Source organism: Gadus macrocephalus, chromosome 7 (assembly GCF_031168955.1).
Source record: "Gadus macrocephalus chromosome 7, ASM3116895v1".
Classification (NCBI taxonomy): domain Eukaryota; kingdom Metazoa; phylum Chordata; class Actinopteri; order Gadiformes; family Gadidae; genus Gadus; species Gadus macrocephalus.
Window position 1 is genome coordinate 2,879,541 of NC_082388.1, and position 18,697 is coordinate 2,898,237.

Genomic DNA, 18,697 nt, shown 5'->3' on the forward strand with positions numbered 1-18,697 from the left:
TCTGTGGGTTGCTGGAATATAATGATCAACCAGTTTACCACCGTTTATATTGTCTTTAGGTTACTGGTATATAATAATGAACAACCAGTTTACTACCGTTTATATTGTCTTTAGGTTACTGGTATATAATAATGAACAACCAGTTTACTACAGTTTATATTGTCTTTAGGTTACTGGTATATAATAATGATCAACCAGTTTACTACCGTTTATATTGTCTTTAGTTTACTGGTAGGCTATATAATAATGAACAACCAGTTTACTACCGTTTATATTTTCTTTAGGTTCCTGGTATATAATAATGAACAACCAGTTTACTACCGTTTATATTGTCTTTAGGTTACTGGTATATAATAATGATCAACCAGTTTACTACCGTTTATATTGTCTTTAGGTTACTGGTATATAATAATGAACAACCAGTTTACTACCGTTTATATTGTCTTTAGGTTACTGGTATATAATAATGAACAACCAGTTTACTACCGTTTATATTGTCTTTAGGTTACTGGTATATAAAAATTAGTTTACTGTAGAGAATACAACGTTAGTTCATGTTTCACTGCTTTTCTGACCTGTGTGGTAAATCGAACACTGCGTTCAATATTCAAGTGTTTCATTTGTCTTGATGCTACTCCAAATTAAAAGAAGGTCATGACAGAAGTCATTTTAATGTGCTGATATTTAAGTTAAATATGTGTGCGTAGCGACTGTAGCCTGGTCCTACCAGACCTCTCGTACACATTTCGTTTGTAGCACTGAAGGGAAATTCAAATTGGGCGGGGGAGTACTTAGGCGGGCGGAGCCAGGCTAGCGACTGGGGATCTACAGTTTAATACAGGGGTAGCCAATAGGGGTTATGCGGAGCGCCCAGCGTTCGAACCGGAAAACAGGTGTAAACGGGTCTAATCATTTCCGCTTTTCACTTCCGTACACTGGTTGACTGCAGCGGTAGGTGATCTCCTGGTAACTTCTAAGTTTCGCTTTAGTGTATTCTATTCTATTCTATTCTACAAGATAGTTGAAGTATGTTGCAGTGATATTTTCTATTCTATTCTATTTTTCTACTTGATCAATACCCCCGAAAATTGTATTTTGTGTGGCCCAGACAGTTACTTGATCAATAAAGGATAGAAATCTGCTCATGATGTATGGCTCCAATCCAACATGTTCTTACAATTGCACCCCCCCCCCCCCCCCCCCCCCCCCAGATTTGCCAGCTACCGCCATTTCAATGCATTTTGGTTGCATCAGGTTGAACCTGTCAGTAGGAGAATTGTCCGTGTTGGACAGTCTTCGTCAACCACAGTTCCTGATGAGACTGCTGACCCACCACGTAGACCAGTAAGTAGACCATCTGATTTTCTGTTTGTCTATGTTGTGAATCGCGAGCAACACCAGCCACCCCGCACACAGTCTGTTCTGCCTCCTGCCTTCTAGGAGAAGGTACAGGATCCTCCACAGCTGCTCCACCAGACTCTGTTTCATACACCAAGCGGTTAGAATGATAAATTCTCTCCCCTCACTCCCCAGCCACATGCTTGCACTATTACAGCTAGTCCCCTTGCACTGTACACTGCTGCCCTTCCTCTATACCTACTGTACATACCATGTCCATATTGTACATTGTGTATACTTACTTACTGACTGTCATTCTGCACTGTCAATGTCACAAAGATCTTAGTCTTATGCTGCTATTACGAACTGCATTTTTGCAGAGTGGGAAACATCATCTTGATTCCTTTGTATATCTTGACATGTGAAGTACGACAATAAAGCCACTTTGACTTTGAATATTTTCGATGTAGTGCTATGCTGTTACAAACACATTTGTCTTACACAATGTACTTCTTTCTTTGTACATTCTTACTAACAGAACCGCTGTCTACCGCTGATTGATGAGCTGTTCCTCTTTCTGGTCTATCTGTCTCTGGGTCTGAAGGAGAGGGATCTAGCGGACCGCTTCAACGTACATCAATCAACTGTTAGTAGAACAATTAGGACCTGGGCTAATTTTCTCTACACAGTTTTGGGTGCTGTGGGCATTTGGATGTCCCCTGATGCAGTCCGTGCCATGATGCCTGACGTGTTTGAAAAGTACTCTGACACACAGGTGATAGTAGACTGCACTGAACTAAAATGTCAGACGCCTTCCTCGCTCCTTTTGCAGAGTGAGATGTACTCCCAGTATAAGTCTCATACCACAGTAAAGGGAATGATTGGTGTGTCCCCGCACGGTGCTGTCACCTTTGTGTCAACACTGTACTCTGGTTCCATTAGCGATAAAGAACTGTTCAAGCAATCTGGAATCATCCCTCTACTAGATGAAAACATGGCTGTAATGGTTGATAAAGGCTTTTCAATTGATGATTTAGTACCGGGCAAAGTACACAGACCACCTTTTCTGGGAAGGAACTCTCAGCTGTCTCGTGAAGATGTTTTAGCTACTCAGGAAATTGCCAGGCTGAGAATACACGTGGAGAGAGTGATTAGGCGCATAAAACAAAATAAATTATTCGATTCCATCATCCCTTTGACTATTAATGGTAGTATCAACCAGCTTTTCGCAGTAGCCTGCCTTCTATCTAATTATCAGAACAAACCACTGGTCAAGGCGTGGGCCAAATAGATGATCTAATTTACCCAGGGTTTCCCACAGCACTTTACAGCTTAGGCGGCCGCCTAAGCAACACACGCCTGCCGCCTTAACTACGTTGTCATAATTTTTTTTTTTATATATTAAAGTTCAAGTTGCACAAATTCTTTAACTGTTCTTGTTTCAGTTGTTATTTTGATAATGTTGAGTAGCACTTTTCTTTTAAATATGTGTAGAGTTCAAATTGCACAAATTATTTAACTGTTCTTGTTTCAGTTGTTATTTTGACAATGTTGTTTAGCAGCCCCCCCCCCCCCCAACCCATTCTACCTATTGTAAATACATGAAAAATGATTGAAACAGAAAATGATTTTAATGAAAATGATAGTCAATTAAATGTTGTGCTCAGTACCTAACGTCTGGTCAGGTACTTGGGCATGTAAATCTTGAAAAAGAACTCGTCTGCCTTCTGTCTAATTACTTTTGTGACCTCTGGGTCAACAACTATTCGTTGGACCAGCATGTCTTCTTGGGCACAAATGACAAAATCACACCATGTCATTCCAGTAAGCATAAGTTGCCCCTGCACCTGCCAGTAATATGTGTGTGATTCTTTTAAGAGCAGTGTTCCCTCTTTCATGTTAAGGTACTTGCAATCTACATAGCTGTTAACATTGGGGCACTTGATCTCAACTAGGCCAAAAGGTGGCTGTGCAAGAGGGTCAAATACAAGGCCATCTGGTGAGGTGCCTAGCCATGGGGCATCAGGGTGAATAATTAGGCCTGTAGGCATGTAGTTCACGTTCCTGATTTTGCTGTATTCTTCAGCTGCTGTGAACTCCATATCTGCACCTGTTTGAATAGAAGATGCTTCTAAATTTGAGTTGAATGATCGCAATACAGTGATCATAATGCAAATTATTGTAATTAGGAGATTGATGTCATTGAAAGGTAACGGTTAATTTCATTTAGAAATGGACAGTTATGTGTGTGTGTGTGTGTGTGTGTGCACCTCTTTTCATCTCTGCTGTCTGCCTTGTTCCCTTCAGCATGCGTTCAGCCAGTGACTGTGCTGAGCCTTCTCCCCTCACAAAACACACCTCTCTAAAGTGAGAGGAGGTTATTCTACTCCTGCGCAGCTGATGCCACTCCACATTTCCACCCTGCTCTCTGGTTGCCTCTTCAATCTTTCTGGTCATTTCTAATGTAACAGTCAAACTTTTCAGATGAAAATTTTGTTCGTCTGTTAGTGATAACTCCAGCATGTCTGTCGGGGGAAGCTGATGGTCATCAATGGGTAACTTTGGGAAAGGTGGAGCATCCATGTGGATTGTGATCACTTTAGTGGGTAGTATAGGCTGCTGATAAGACAGAACACTTCCCTTTTGGGCTAAGCCAAATGATGTCTCCACCAGCGTTTTCTCAGGACTTATTGCCATAGTTGCTATGAGGGGCCTCTCTTCTATAGCAAAGTCCTCGTATGTGTCCTCAATGCATAGCAGCCCAATATCAAAAGGGTGCCCATGCACACCCTTGGAGAGTGTACTTCTATGAAACAAAGTGGTAAAGGTAATATTCTACTATGAAAAGGTTCCAATTATAAAAGTAAAATATGTGGTATGCATAGTCTAATGGTTTCAGTAACTGCTCGTGACCTCCAAATACAGTGATATTGTTACAAATCATAACCTGCTGTGCCCCAGCTAATGTTTACATGTATGACCTCAGTGACTACACCTCACCTTATTCCTCCTTCCATGCACCTGTTAAGCCTGGGTCTTGTAACAATCATGCTGTTTACAGGCCCGGGTTTTACTCCCTTATGAAGTAAAGAGTCGCCATTATATTACGCTGCACCTCTAATGCTTCTAACCTTAGATCACTATACTTTATTTTAGCAAATTACTATTTTATTGCAGCACACATAGCCTAACTATTACATACATATACAGTGCATTTGCCTCAACCCTTACTGCAGTTCTGGGCTTGTGCCATTGTTGTTCCATTTCTGTACAGGCATGAACAGGGGGGACAACCTGGATATTGAGCTCGGAGTAATGAGCTGTCTGAAAGAGCAGTGCAGCAGTGTGATTGCATACTGCTGTGCCAGCTTTGCATGAACACTGACTTGAGGTCATGATGACGGGATCTGAATCACGAAGCACTATCTGTATACAATACACAAAGAGACAATTGGACAGTTGGCAGAACAGATACCACTAAATTAAGACAAGGGGCTTCCTACAAGTCTACCACAATAAACATATATTGCTCAGTACTGGAATGCCTGCCACTACAGGGTGTCAATAGTTGCAAGTAGTAGCAATTGCAAAAGGGGAGGAAACCCATATATATAGCTTTTGAATGTAATGTCATGGCAAGTGTCCTAATGATTTTATCGGTATAGTGTGTGTGTGTGTTTAGTATACAAAAATTGTTAACCATACGAGTAGAGGTATACCAAATATGTGTCGATAGAAATATTTACTGTCAATCAACTTTCCACAAATTACCTTATTTCACTAACAGGTAGACTATAGCCATTTATCAAGTGTCTCAGAAGAATGTGTTGTATTTGTGAATATGGTGTTTACATATGTAGCAGGATGGGCCTTTAATTAGTGCTGCAGTACCGGCCTATCACTGTTGGATGCGCTGCCTATAAAGGTGGGTGGTTGTGCACTGGGAGCACTCTTGCCTGGGAGCTCCTGGCTACCCCGCCTCCTGTTGTCACCGAAACCTGATTGCCTCACCTGATCGCCTTTTAGTTGGATCGTGCAGCTCGCCGTTGTTTGGTATGTAGTGGTTGTGTGCATCTGTGTACCTTCTAAACTTTGCACAAGTCCTCAACATTGGCTTCCATCCCTCAGGCAGTTCATTGGCCGGGTCTTCCCTCTCCCGTATCGACCCCAGTTGTAGGGCGTGCGAGTGTTTCCTCCTCTACCTGTTGCAGCGGGGAGCGATCAGCTGTAAATCGAGTTGCACTTGTAATGGTGTTGCTCGGTACAAGTGATCCCCTTCCTCTTTGATGTTCATTCAACTCCTGACGGGTTGACGTGTGTGTGGGCGGTTTCTGCCAGCACGTCCCCCCCCCCTCTTCACGCTGCTGTTGGCCGGCTGCCGTTTTGCCCACTGTTTATATAGCCAACACATCCATTCTACTCTGCATCTCCTGCTGTGCTGTACCTGCCACCGAGTATGGTGATTGCTGCCTCATCCTCAGTCTCATTGTCTTAAGTTATTCATTTAACCGACTTCTAACTGATCTTGTTGATGATATTATTTGTGTTTTGTGGGTTGCATGATACCCCCTTTGCATGTTTGTTTTGGTTTGATTCGTTTTCTTGGTTATTTTGGTTTGGTTTAATTGCTTTACTTATTCATTTGGATGTATCAGTTTGGATAAATCTCCTTTACTTTTGATTTAAACTCCATTTAGTTATTTGTTCTTCCCTTTTAGTGTATTTTGTGTGTGTGTGTGTGTGTGTTCGCTTTAGTGTGTTTGTGTGAACATATTTTATTGAGAAGTCATGTTTAAAGATTATATATATTAATTAAAAGGAATTGAATTTGTATGCTGACCCAGTCTCAAGCTTTCATTAGTGAACGAACTTGTGTGCATTAACTTAAGTTAATCTAACTCTCCAGGTGAAATTCCTGGGGTGGCGTTGTTGGCAACTTGTCACTAGTTCTTTAACCAAACTTTATCTCATTGTTTCCCCGACCGCCGAATGCCACACATAGTTGAGAACATGCTGGTGGCCAAATGAAAGCAGTTGCAGTGTAAATATATTCATTCTGAGAGGCTTGATGAACGCATTCTGTACAGTCATTGAACTGAAACAGACAATTTAACAAACCCATCCCTGAACATAGCCTACGCTCAAGCTGTGTGGTTTTTCATTCTTCTGCATGGACCTGTGACAAGCTGCTCTGACAGTGACAGTACCTCTCAACCTGTCTTTGTTTGAAACTGGTGGAAAAGAAGATACAGCATCATTTCATTCATTCATTCATCACAGTTGTCTTTATACAAATCAATGTTTTAGAAATCTGAAACACCTGCCAGAACGGTAGCAGCTAGTCGACATTAAACCTAGCAGCTATCCTAGTAGAGTCTACTAGGATAGTAGTGTCTGGTCTTATGCGTCTACTAGACACATACGACCAGCGTACCACGTCGACAAAGACCAGCTTAAACACACAGGACATCGTAGTAATTATACTGTTGGTAGTATAAACCCATCGCTAAAATGCAGTCTTCATCTGATTGTCTTAATTGTCTGTGAGCAAAAATACTGCTAAACTAACTGATAGCATACAAGTACACAACTAGGCTACATACAGTTAACTAACGCTAACGAGCGCTATTAGCAAAAGCTACAAATGTAAATACCTTCATAATTATGAATAAATGAGGAGGCGTAAAACTTAAATCCCTTGTCTAACAGAGTCCCCGGGGCTCTGGACGTCCGTTTGGCAATACTGTGCACATCGGTAATAGTTGTTCGGGGTAGCTCCTGTAAACACTGGCTGTAGAAGGTCGCCATAATAAACTCAGCTTATTGAGCAGCGGACGACCGGAAGCCAAGACCACTGTTTTGTAGAACCCGGAAGAATGTTGCGCATAAGGCCTATTAAAATCCTAATGGGTCCAGTTTAAAAAAAAATCCTCAAGCTTGGGTCCGGGGGTCTATCACACATTTTTTATGACCGTTGTTTTCACTGATATAGGACTGCATGTGTTTTATGTACCAACAGTCAAGGTGTGCATTATGATTCAGAGGCATATTTAGCCAATATAAGTACTTAAGGCGCTAGTAGTATCAGTGTCTGTTTGGTCAACAACTGACTATCAGATCAAATGAAGGTCTTCATTTCAATAATATTTCAACAGTGTTTATTAACCTAAAACATATTGTCCAGCAGGGGGCCACATAAGTGTTAAAGTGCATTCAATAATATCCAACAAACAATACCACTTATTTCCACATAACAATTAAACATTGTAATTTAAATTTTTGCTATTCAACTGCACATAAAATAGAAAATAAAAACCTGAGGGCTTAATAAAAAACCTACGCTCCTTTAAAATTAAGAGCTGAACTTAACAATAAAAAAATGATATGACTGTGCTAAACTTATCGCTCTTGCTCAGTGTGAGAAATGAGCTCTAGCTTCTCCTGCCAGGGCTTTAAATCTGGGCTGGAGTGGTGTCAGGGCCATTCTCATGCACATCTGTAGGTGCTCATCAGTGAGCTTGTTACGATATTCATTTTTTATTATGTTCATTGTGGAGAAAGCGGCCTCACAGCTGTATGTTGAGCCAAACATGGTCAGGATGTGCAGGGCTACCTTCCTCAGACCTGGGTAGGCTGTCTCAGATACCAGTTGGAGCCAGAAATTGGCCGGGTCAGTTCTTTGGAAATGCTCTTTCAGCGCCACATCTGCTTGCAGATCTACCAGTTGCATTTGTAGAGGCCCAGCGTTTGCCCACCTGAAGAGCTGTTTGACTTCCTGTGTGAATCCCCTCATATCTGTGATCAGGAATGGGTTCTGGATGAACAGGGTGAGCTGCTGTCCAAAGCTGAAGCTGTCAAAACGCTTGCTGAAATTGACAATCGGCTTGTCAACAAAGTCAACAAAAGGAGTCTGATCTCTCTCACCCTGGACCTCCTTCACTGTTGGGAAGTTTGCACACTCTCCCTGCAGGTCTTCTTTGAACACCTCAAGTTTCCTCTGGAAGGAGCGGACAGCTGTCATGAGGTCACCAATTGAACTGTCCTTGCCCTGTAGCTTCAGGTTCAGTCCATTCAGATGAGAAGTGATATCAACCAAAAAAGCCACAATGTGCATCTTCCTCTCATCTTCTAAAAAAAGAGAAAAGGGTTTTGCTTTCTGGCTCTTCAGCTGTGCCAAGAAAGCTGAGATCTCTTTTCGAATGGACCAAAAGCGCTCCAGCACCCTGCCTTTGCTGAGCCATCTAACATCATTGTGGAGCAGGAGCTCATCATAATCGGCATCAACTTCTCGGAGGAATTCCCTTAGCATGCGATGTTGATAGGATGAAGATGCCCGGAGAAAGTTGGTCATTCTCATCATTGTGGTCATCACCTCAGCATACTCATCTGACAGGGCAGCACACAGGACTGATTGATGTATGATGCAATGGTAAGAGATGAGCTCGGGATTGTCCTCTTTCATTCTTGCCACTGCTCCTTTCTCTCTCCCTACCATGGCAGGAGCTTCATCTGTGGTTATTGAAACCACTTGTTTGGGGTCTATTCCCCTCTTCCTCAGCATCTCCTTTATGGCCAAGTAGATATCCTCTCCTCTTGTGCTGGTCTTCAGGGCTGTTAATCCTAACAGGTCTTCTTGGAACATCTTGTCCTTGTTCAGGAACCTGAATGATGAATGAAATGAAATAATGGTGTATTAAATGAATGATTGAATGAATGAATGGAATGATTTAATTAAATGAATTACATTAATTAAATGAAGGAATGGATGAACTTACACAATTGTACAACTCACCTCACACAAACAAGCAGCTGAGCATTGTCAGTCACATCAGTAGGTGCTTTTTGAATGGCCTCATACAGCTGTGCTAGCACATCCTGGGATAATGCTTCACTCCTTCTTGTGGCTGTTCGTGCTGACAGAGGTATTTGCTTGATTTTCTCACACATGTCCTGCTTTTGTTTTCCCTCTAGCAAAGTTTCAGCCACGGCACTCATGCACTCCTTCACAACCTCTGCATCAGTGAAAGCTTTTTTATTCTGACCCAAAATCCATGCTACTCGGAATGAACACTCGTTTGCTCGTTGTTGGGCAGTGAATGAATAAATCAACATGTTTGTAGATCGGGCATATTGGGCTTTAAGATCCTTAATTTTTTGTGCACGCACTTCGGATTTGAGAGGGTAATTTATGTCGAATTCTTTGTGCTTCGTTTCGTAGTGGCGTTTTACATTGCTGCTTTTGACGAGCGCCACCGTCTCGGAGCAGATCAGGCACACAGGCTTAGAGCTGCATGCAGGCAGAATGAACATAAATAAGTCTGTCCACTCCTCTTTAAAAGCTCTGTTCTCACAATCTACCTTTCTCTTCTTAGAGCACGCCATCTTTCTCTTGAACTGAAATGAAGCTTTCTCTCTCAACTGAAGGCACTCTTTTCTTCTGTCAATTTTGCAGCGCTTGCGTGCACCAGTCGCACAGCTCGTAGGGCAGGCTATCATCTGATTGGCTACTGGCATTATAAGGTTTAAACAAAAACATAGCCTACCATAAAGTTATAGTTAATTTAATGTATTTAACAGGTTTATAAAAGTCACCCAAACATTAGTTGTTAAAATCTCTTGGTCAAAATTATATATATTAAAAAAAAATCGCATTATTAATATTATTGTTGCAATTGTGTCTCGGTCCGGAGAGGACGTCAGTTGGGTCCGGACCCGGACCGCGGTCCGCCTATTGCCGACCCCCGGTTTAATAGATGTGGGTCTAGACTCGACTCCTATGGCTTAAACCACAGCTGGAGCCATAGAGCAAGAGAGAGACTCGTTGGTCATACAAGGATACCATATCGATGTGTTGCGCTTCACCAGTAGATTTTACTATCTATCAGATCTGTAGTTCAGTGAAGTGACAGAACTCAGACTTTGTTCAAGTGGAGAAATTGTTCAAAAGTTCTCTACTTTTTAGGGCTGAACGTTTTGGAGAAATAATCTAATTGCGATAATTTTGACCAATATTTCGATTGCGATTTAATGTGCGATTTTTATAATTTATTAGGTCCCAATGTTGTGTATTATTCAATAAGAAAGAAAGAAATCATTCGTTAGTATGACCAATTGGAAGCAGTCAACATAAAAACTGCTCTTTCCTTTAGGCCAGGCCGATGTGTTGAGATTAATTTAGATTATAATCTTCTTTATTTAACTATTGAATTGTAACACGTTCTATTACAATGCGATTTCGATTTTAATTTGATTAATCGTTCAGCCCTAAATTATGCCACGATGAATTTTTCAAGGCTATTGCATCTACTTTTTTGGGTTGTAGTTTAAGAACTGTTACAGTCTCCAAGGTGTTTAATTCTTATCTCTCAGTTTGCATCTGCTGTACACATCTGTACTGTGGTGAGGGCAGTGTGGTTATATCATGGGGTTCATATTTATGTTCTATGACGTCCATAATGCTTTAGTGTGACGCAGTCACAATGATCTTCTCTCTCAATAAAGTTGTGTTTGTGTCCAGGTCTCCAGTCTTCTATGGATGAGGAGAGAGAGGATGGGGGTTCTACCTCTAAGACCACTCTGTCTGGGGAACATGGCCGCCAGTGCAAAGCTAAGAGGTAAGAAGAGCATCTCTCTGTCTGTGACTGTTGTCCATCTCAGAGTTCAGCAGTGATGACTGCATCATTAGTCTGAGTAACAGCTGTGTGTGTGTGTGTGTGTGTGTGTGTGTGTGTGTGTGTGTGTGTGTGTGTGTGTGTGTGTGTGTGTGTGTGTGTGTGTGTGTGTGTGTGTGTGTGTTGTGTTAAAGCCCAGAGCAGCAGCAGAGAGCAGACTCCCCTGGACCCAGCTGTGTCTCCATGAAGAGTGACCGCTCTATGGGTATACCACCTGAGCTTAAAGATAGACGCCCCTCCAGAGAGGAGGGGCGTATCGGCTATTCTTATTCGTGTTTGTATTCGTGTTTGCATTCGTGTTAGTGTTCTTGTTTGTATTCTTGTTTGCATTCGTGGTCAAAAAGCGATATCGCTCCCGACTGTATGGCGTGTTCCTAATGCGGCCCCCTAATGGGCCTTACATCCTGTTTACCTATATTGAGTTCCAGGAGGCATCTCAAACCAACATAAAAGTGCCAGCAGTGGGAGGTAATTTTCAATAAAATAAAACTAAGAATAAATTGGCCCTAACAACAACAGGAGAATTTCTAATTTTAAGAACAGTATGAGACTATTATTTGTTCTGTGCAGACTAAATTCTAACTTTTTTACTTCAATGTGGAGATATCTTTCCTCTTGGGGGTTAAATGGTTTGATCCCGATACAGTATGTAGGGTTATTGCGTTGGTATTGATCCAGATATGTAGGGTTGTTGTGGGGGTATCAGATTCAATTGTTTGATCCAGATATGAAGGGTTATCGTGGGGTATGAGGTTAAAAGGTTTGATCCAGATTGTGTGGGGGTATCAGGTTAAATGGTTTGATCCAGATATGTAGGGTTATGTTGGGGTATCAGGTTAAATAGTTTGATCCAGAAATATTGGGTTATTGTGGGGGCATCAGGTTAAATGGTTTTATCCAGATGTGTAGGGTTATGTTGGGGTATCAGATTTGTTTGTTAATGTTTTCCACCCGCTTTTAATAGAGGTTACTCCATATAGGGCATGAAGGTAAGTATGCTCCATTGAAAGGGAGACGCTTCTGTATAACTATTACCTCACAGGAAAATTTAATAAGAGGATTCACTATTTTTCAAATTGGTTTTGGGGTAATGCCATAAAGCGGTGGGGGAGAAAGATTTGTCTTGGTTGGTTAAAATTGTTTCCTCAACCCATTCCTAACTCACTCTGGCCTGTATAGGCCCACAACAAAGGAAACCTAGCATTATAAACAAGATAATAAGAATAAATATCTGAGACTCCCAATCCACCTATTTTCCTCGATCTGGATGATCTTTTGTAGCTGATTTTTGTTTTTTATTGCTCCACAAGAAATCAGAGAATAATTTAATAATTTCTTTGAACCAGTAAAGAGGGGATTTAAGAGGAATTGCTGATGTAAGAAATAATAATCTTGGTAAAATATTAATTTTCACCACTTCTGCTCTGGCCCATAATGAAATGGGAAGAACTGTCCATCTTTTACTGTCCTCCCTAATTGTTTTAAGGGGGAGAGGGCCATTTAAATCAAATATGTCCTCTATGGGAGTCTTAATGTTGATTCTTAGATATTTCATACCTTGTGGCTTCCATTGAATGGGGGCTGGACCAAGGTGTGAATAGTAGGTCATAGGAATTAATGGGATGGCTTCCCTCTTATTAAAATTCACCTTATACCATGAAAACTTCACAAAAACCTCAATTAATTTCATCACTTGCGGGATTGACTTATGTGGGTATGATAAAGTTAATAACAAATCATCAGCAAATAGATTATCTTTGAAATCATGACCCCCAATCTGGATACCAGTGATTTCCCCCTCTGCTCGGATAGCACATACTAGAGGTTCTAAGGCCAAAATAAAGAGTGATGGCCAGGCGGGACAACCCTGCCTGGTAGATCTTATGAGTTGGAGAGGTTTGGATATTGGTCCATTAGTTTTAATTGAAGCACTAGGGTTATTATAGAGGGGCTTCACCCAGCTAATAATAACTGGTCCAAAACCAAATTTTGACATAACGTAAAACAAAAAATGCCACTCTACCCTGTCAAAGGCTTTCACAGCGTCCATGATATGGCTATGGCTGGATGCTGTAGAGTACTGGCTGTCGCCATTACCTGGAAGAGTCTTCTCATATTGTTGGAAGCAAGTCAACCTTTAATAAATCTTACTTGATCAAGATGGATCAATGAGGAAATGGCGGTCTCCATAGGCATAGCAAGAATTTTAGCAAACAGCTCATAATCGTTAATTAGCATACTTTTAGGGCAGAAATTGGTCATTTGAGAGTGATCCTTACCGGGCTTAGGTAACGGCAAGATAATTGCTTGGCACATAGTCGGTGGCATTGAGTGGTTAGTTAATATATTGTTGAATAGTAAAGTAAGAAGTGGAGATAAGTTATGTTGGAGGCATTTATAAAGCTCTATGGTAAAGCCATCATTGGTGGTGCTTTCAATGCTGAGAATATTTCCTTTCTGTAAGGGGAGCCTCTAAACTTTCTCTCTCCTCTTCTTTTAAAGTTGGAAGGGAGACATAGTGAAAGAAAGATTCCATCTCTTTCTCGTCTATGGAACCTCTGATACATTTTTGAATAATATTCTCTGAACGCTGTATAGATTTGTGTTTGTTCGTAAATTACCTCACCAGTGCTTTTACATGTATTTGAAATTGAATGCCGATTTCGTAATGGTTTTAATCTTAAGGCTAGCATTTTGCCTGCTTTGTCACCACTTTCAAAGTATTTACGACGAAGTCTAAACAGCGCAAATGCTGTCTCCTCCTGTATGATTGGTTGTAATTCTGCCTTACAGCTAAGACTTTAGAATCACAGCATATGCGGGATCCTAAGAATATACAATTAAAATAAATTAAAACAGTTTTTCTTCATCACCATTCTCTTCTTTTTGGCTGTGGCGTAGCTAATAATCCATCCTCTACAGGTAGCCTTAAATACTGCCCATACTATTTGTAATGAGGGCACTGAAGTTAGATTGATCTGAATAAACTCTTTTGTTTTCTCTTTTAACATGGACACAAATTCTTCATCCTTGAGTAAAGAGTTGTTAAATCTCCACTGTTTATTTGTATGGTTGATTTGGGAAAGAGAGAGGAGGACAGACAGAGGGGCGTGGTCTGAAATAATAATATTGTGTATTTTGCTGTCAATCACATTCTCTACTATATTCTGAGATAAAAGTAAGTAATCAATCCTTGAGTATGAGTTATGAGCATGAGGATGATAATAATAATAATATTAATTGATCCGTTTTTTAAAGCGCTTTTCTAAGTACTGTGGCAACCCCTTTCGTCGGCGGCGGGGATTCGGGAATTAAACAAGGAAGCAGGGTTGCGGTGCAAAGGGTTTTATTACCGGAAACTCACAAAAAGGGAAAGCATACGTAAACTAAGGTTCTTCCGTAATCGGGAAAAAGGGTGCGGGACCTCCGGGTCCAGCCCTTCCTCGGGGTCGGCGGGGAAACAGCTCCCGACGCCTCCGGCTCACTCCTGGGGGGGGAAACGTTCTTTGGTTAACGTGAGGTTGACAACACGTCTCCTCCCGGTCAGCCCTCCTCCCCGTCTTCCCCGTCCCCAGCCCTTAAAGCTCCTCTCTCGTCCCCGTCCCCCAGGTGCCCCCAAGGTCCTTGATTGCCTGGGCCCGCTTGATGCTCCCTCTAGTGCAGCTGGGTGGGGGGGAGGTATCTTCCTTCCACTACCTGTCCACGGGGAGGGTGCTGAAGCGGCTGGCCCCTGGCCAACGGCGTGGGGTTGCCACAGTACTCAAAGACGCTTTACAAATAAGAAAGGAATACATACAGACAATCAAACAAAAGGCAAAAAGTAAACAAATAAATAAACAACACCACAACAATAGGCAACACATTAAGAGAGCGGGAGAGAGTGGAAGATGGCGGAGGATGATTTGTCAAATGTTGTAGGTGGTCCTGAAGAGATAGGTTTTAAGTTGACCTTTGAATGAACAGAGTGTATCAGAGTTTCGGATGGCCAGAGGGAGGGAGTTCCAGAGGGTAGGGGCGGCGATGGCGAAGGCTCTGTCCCCCAGGGTGCGATACTCGGTCTTGGTGATGGAGGTGAGAAGGTTGGCATCAGCGGAGCGTAGGCGGCGAGTGGGGGAGTGGCGATGGAGGAGATCTGTCATGTACGAGGGTGCAAAGTTGTTTAGCGCTTTGTAGGTGGTGAGGAGAATCGTGTTCTCTGGAGGGGGAGTTAGTAAGCAGTCGGGCAGCAGAGATTTGAACATATTGCAATTTTTTAAGAAAAGGTGAGGGGAGGCCAGACAGAATGCTATTGCAATAGTCAAGTCTGCAAGTGATGAAGGTGTGGATTAGTGTTTCGGCAGCTGAGGAGGAAACGGTGGGTCGAAGGCGTGCAATGTTACGGAGGTGGAAGAAGGATGTTTTTCTGACGCTGTTTATGTGTGACTTGAAGGAGAGCGTGGGGTCCATGATGATGGACCCCTCCCCCCAGGTTTCTGACCAGGGGGGAGGTTCTCCCATAAAGACTCGATCACTGATAAGTATGAACAGGATTTATTTAAATAACGACATGGGAATATTTTGCATGGTAAATCTTTGGCATGAGCCCCGTCACTGATCCAGGGTGACGTGCAGACTCGGCGTATCCTGCCAGGACTAGCAGGGGCGGAGCCTTCCCCTGGACAAGTAGACTGAGGCCGACCTGGTGGTGGTGGGGTGGATGGAGGTGCGTCGAACGAAGACCTGAGCAGCAAAGACATATGTTAGACTACTCTTTATAGAGCAGGTGTAGGCAGGTGATTGGTAGCTGGTGATTGTGATTGGCGGCCAGCCGCGCGTGATTTGAGTCCTCCTGGTAGAACTACCAGCAAGCTTAACATTTCTCCCATAAAGACTCGATCACTGATAAGTATGAACAGGATTTATTTAAATAACGACATGGGAATATTTTGCATGGTAAATCTTTGGCATGAGCCCCGTCACTGATCCAGGGTGACGTGCGGACTCGGCGTATCCTGCCAGGACTAGCAGGGGCGGAGCCTTCCCCAAAAGAGAGGACGTAGGCCTACGCCGGAAATAGGTGATAACTCGGCATGTCCTGCCGGGACTGGCAGGGGCGGAGCCGACCCCAAAAATAGAATAGCGAAAGGGGGTAATGAGACCATACATACCTGCGTAGAAGAAGTGGACAAGGATCTATACTGCTTCTGGAAGATAAAAGGCATACCCAATATACGACATATTAAGAGCCAATCATACATACCGTAAAACGATAAGCTTAAAACCGTCAGCGAGATCGATGAATCACGTAAAAGCAGTTGACATGAAATGAAACGAGATCAATTAAAATTTAGAGCACTCTGCAGCTGTTACGCAGCGAGCCACGAGTGCTTTCGTGCTGTACCAACTGCCGTGGTCGATTCACTCTCCGGGGTCGCTGCGTGACCTGAGTGCTTTCGCGTTGAACCACCGACGTGGTCAACGAACTCACGAGTGCCCTTGATGTGCCACCGACGTGGTCACGCACTCACCGGTGTTGTTGCAGCAAGTATTGTGAACTTCTATGTTGAACACCGACGTGGTCAACGAAATCACGAGTGCCCTTGATGTGCCACCGACGTGGTCACGCACTCACCGGTGTTGCTGCAGCAAATATTGTGTACTTCCGTGTTGAACACCGACGTGTTCAATGAACTCTGAGTGCCCTGCACTTGAGTGTTTGATATTATGCCACCGACGTGGTAATTAAATTTGCATGTGCCCGAGTTGTGCCCACCGACGTGGTCAACGCACTACCAGGGTTGCTGCAGCGAACGTGGAGTTCTGTGTTGTACCGCACCGACGTGCGCAACGAACTCACGAGTGCTTGAGTTGTTCCCACCGACGTGGGCAACGCACTCACCGGGGTTGCTGCAACGAACTAGAGTTCTGAGTTGTACCGCACCGACGTGCGCAACGAACTCACGAGTGCTTTAGTTGTTCCCACCGACGTGAGCAACGCACTCACCGGGGTTACTGCAGTCAAACCATGAGTATTAGATAACGTGCCACCGACGTGGTCATACTCACGAGTGCCCGAGTTGTTCCCACCGACGTGGGCAACGCACTCACCGGGGTTGCTGCAACGAACTAGAGTTCTGAGTTGTACCGCACCGACGTGCGCAACGAACTCACGAGTGCTTTAGTTGTTCCCACCGACGTGAGCAACGCACTCACCGGGGTTACTGCAGTCAAACCATGAGTATTAGATAACGTGCCACCGACGTGGTCATACTCACGAGTGCCCGAGTTGTTACCACCGACGTGGTCAACGCACTCACCGGGGTTGCCGCTGCAACCTTGAGTTTTATTTTCCTATTTACGTCACTGACGTGACAGCGAACTCAAGAGTGTTTTCTAGATGATCCACCGACGTGGTCACACTCGCCGGGGTTGCTGCAGGTTAACCTGAGTTATGAAACCGAATTTTGCTTTATGAATTTAGTACCTGATAACCACCACCGCCGGTAGTTGCAAATAGTGTTGCTTTTGGCAATGAAAATTATGACTAAGTCGTCATCAACAAACCTTTATCACGTGAGAAAAACGAGACTGGACGCAACGTGGATGCTGGGCATGTGACAATAGCAGTGATTAAATGCATAGTACAATATAGTTGGCGAATAAACCAAGACTAAAAAGTGTTTTACGAAAATAAGACTGCTAAAATGTCTCTTCATTTTCGTTGACCTAAACTAGGCGATAAAGACTTATAACGTTATTTTGTTCGACTGGAACTTCAACTGTTCCAGACATAACATCAATTTTCAACCATTTACCTTATTTAACAAAACTACGCACTTGTAACTTCGATAATATCTAAATGGAAATACGATAACACTGGAAAGAGTATGAATGTAACTAAAACTAAAATGACAGCTTGACACAAGACTAGACCAACACTAGAAAGGAAACAGGCCACCAAAAACAGCTATGGTTGCAAACGTGTAAAACCTGTCTTAACCGGCGTTAGAGAGCATCGTGTGCGCTTGAAGAAAGAACCTTGAATTCGACCGGATGTAGGACGTCGAGTTCTGTGTTGTACCGCACAGACGTGTGCAACGAACTCACGACTAGTGCCTGAGTTGTGCCCCAGTTGTGCCCCAGTTGTGCGTTGACGTGGTCAACGCACTCACCGGGGTTACTGCAGCGAACCGAGTTTTATTTTTTCCATGATATACCACCAACGTGACACCAAACTCAAAGAGTGTTTACTAGATGATCCACCGACGTGGTCGAACTTGCCGGGGTTGCTGCAGGTTAACCTTGAGTTATATAGCCGAATTTTGCTTTATGAGTTTAGTACCTGATAACCACCACCACCACCAGTAGTTGCAAATAGTGTTGCTTTTGACGCCGAAAATTATGACTAAATGTCATCATCGACAAACCTTTATCGCGTGAGGAAAACAATGCTGGTCATATGACAATAACTATAATTAAATGCGTAGTGCGATGTTGTTGGCGAATACAAACGAGACTGAAAGTGTTTTACAAAGTAAGACTGCTAAAATGTCTTCATTTCCGTTGACCTAAACTAGGTGATAAACTGTAATAACGTTTTGTCCAAACGGAACTTCAACTGTTTAAGACATAACAACATCAATTTTCGACCGTTTACCTTATTTAACAAATCTACGCACTTTTATCTTTGATAATACCTAAACGGAATT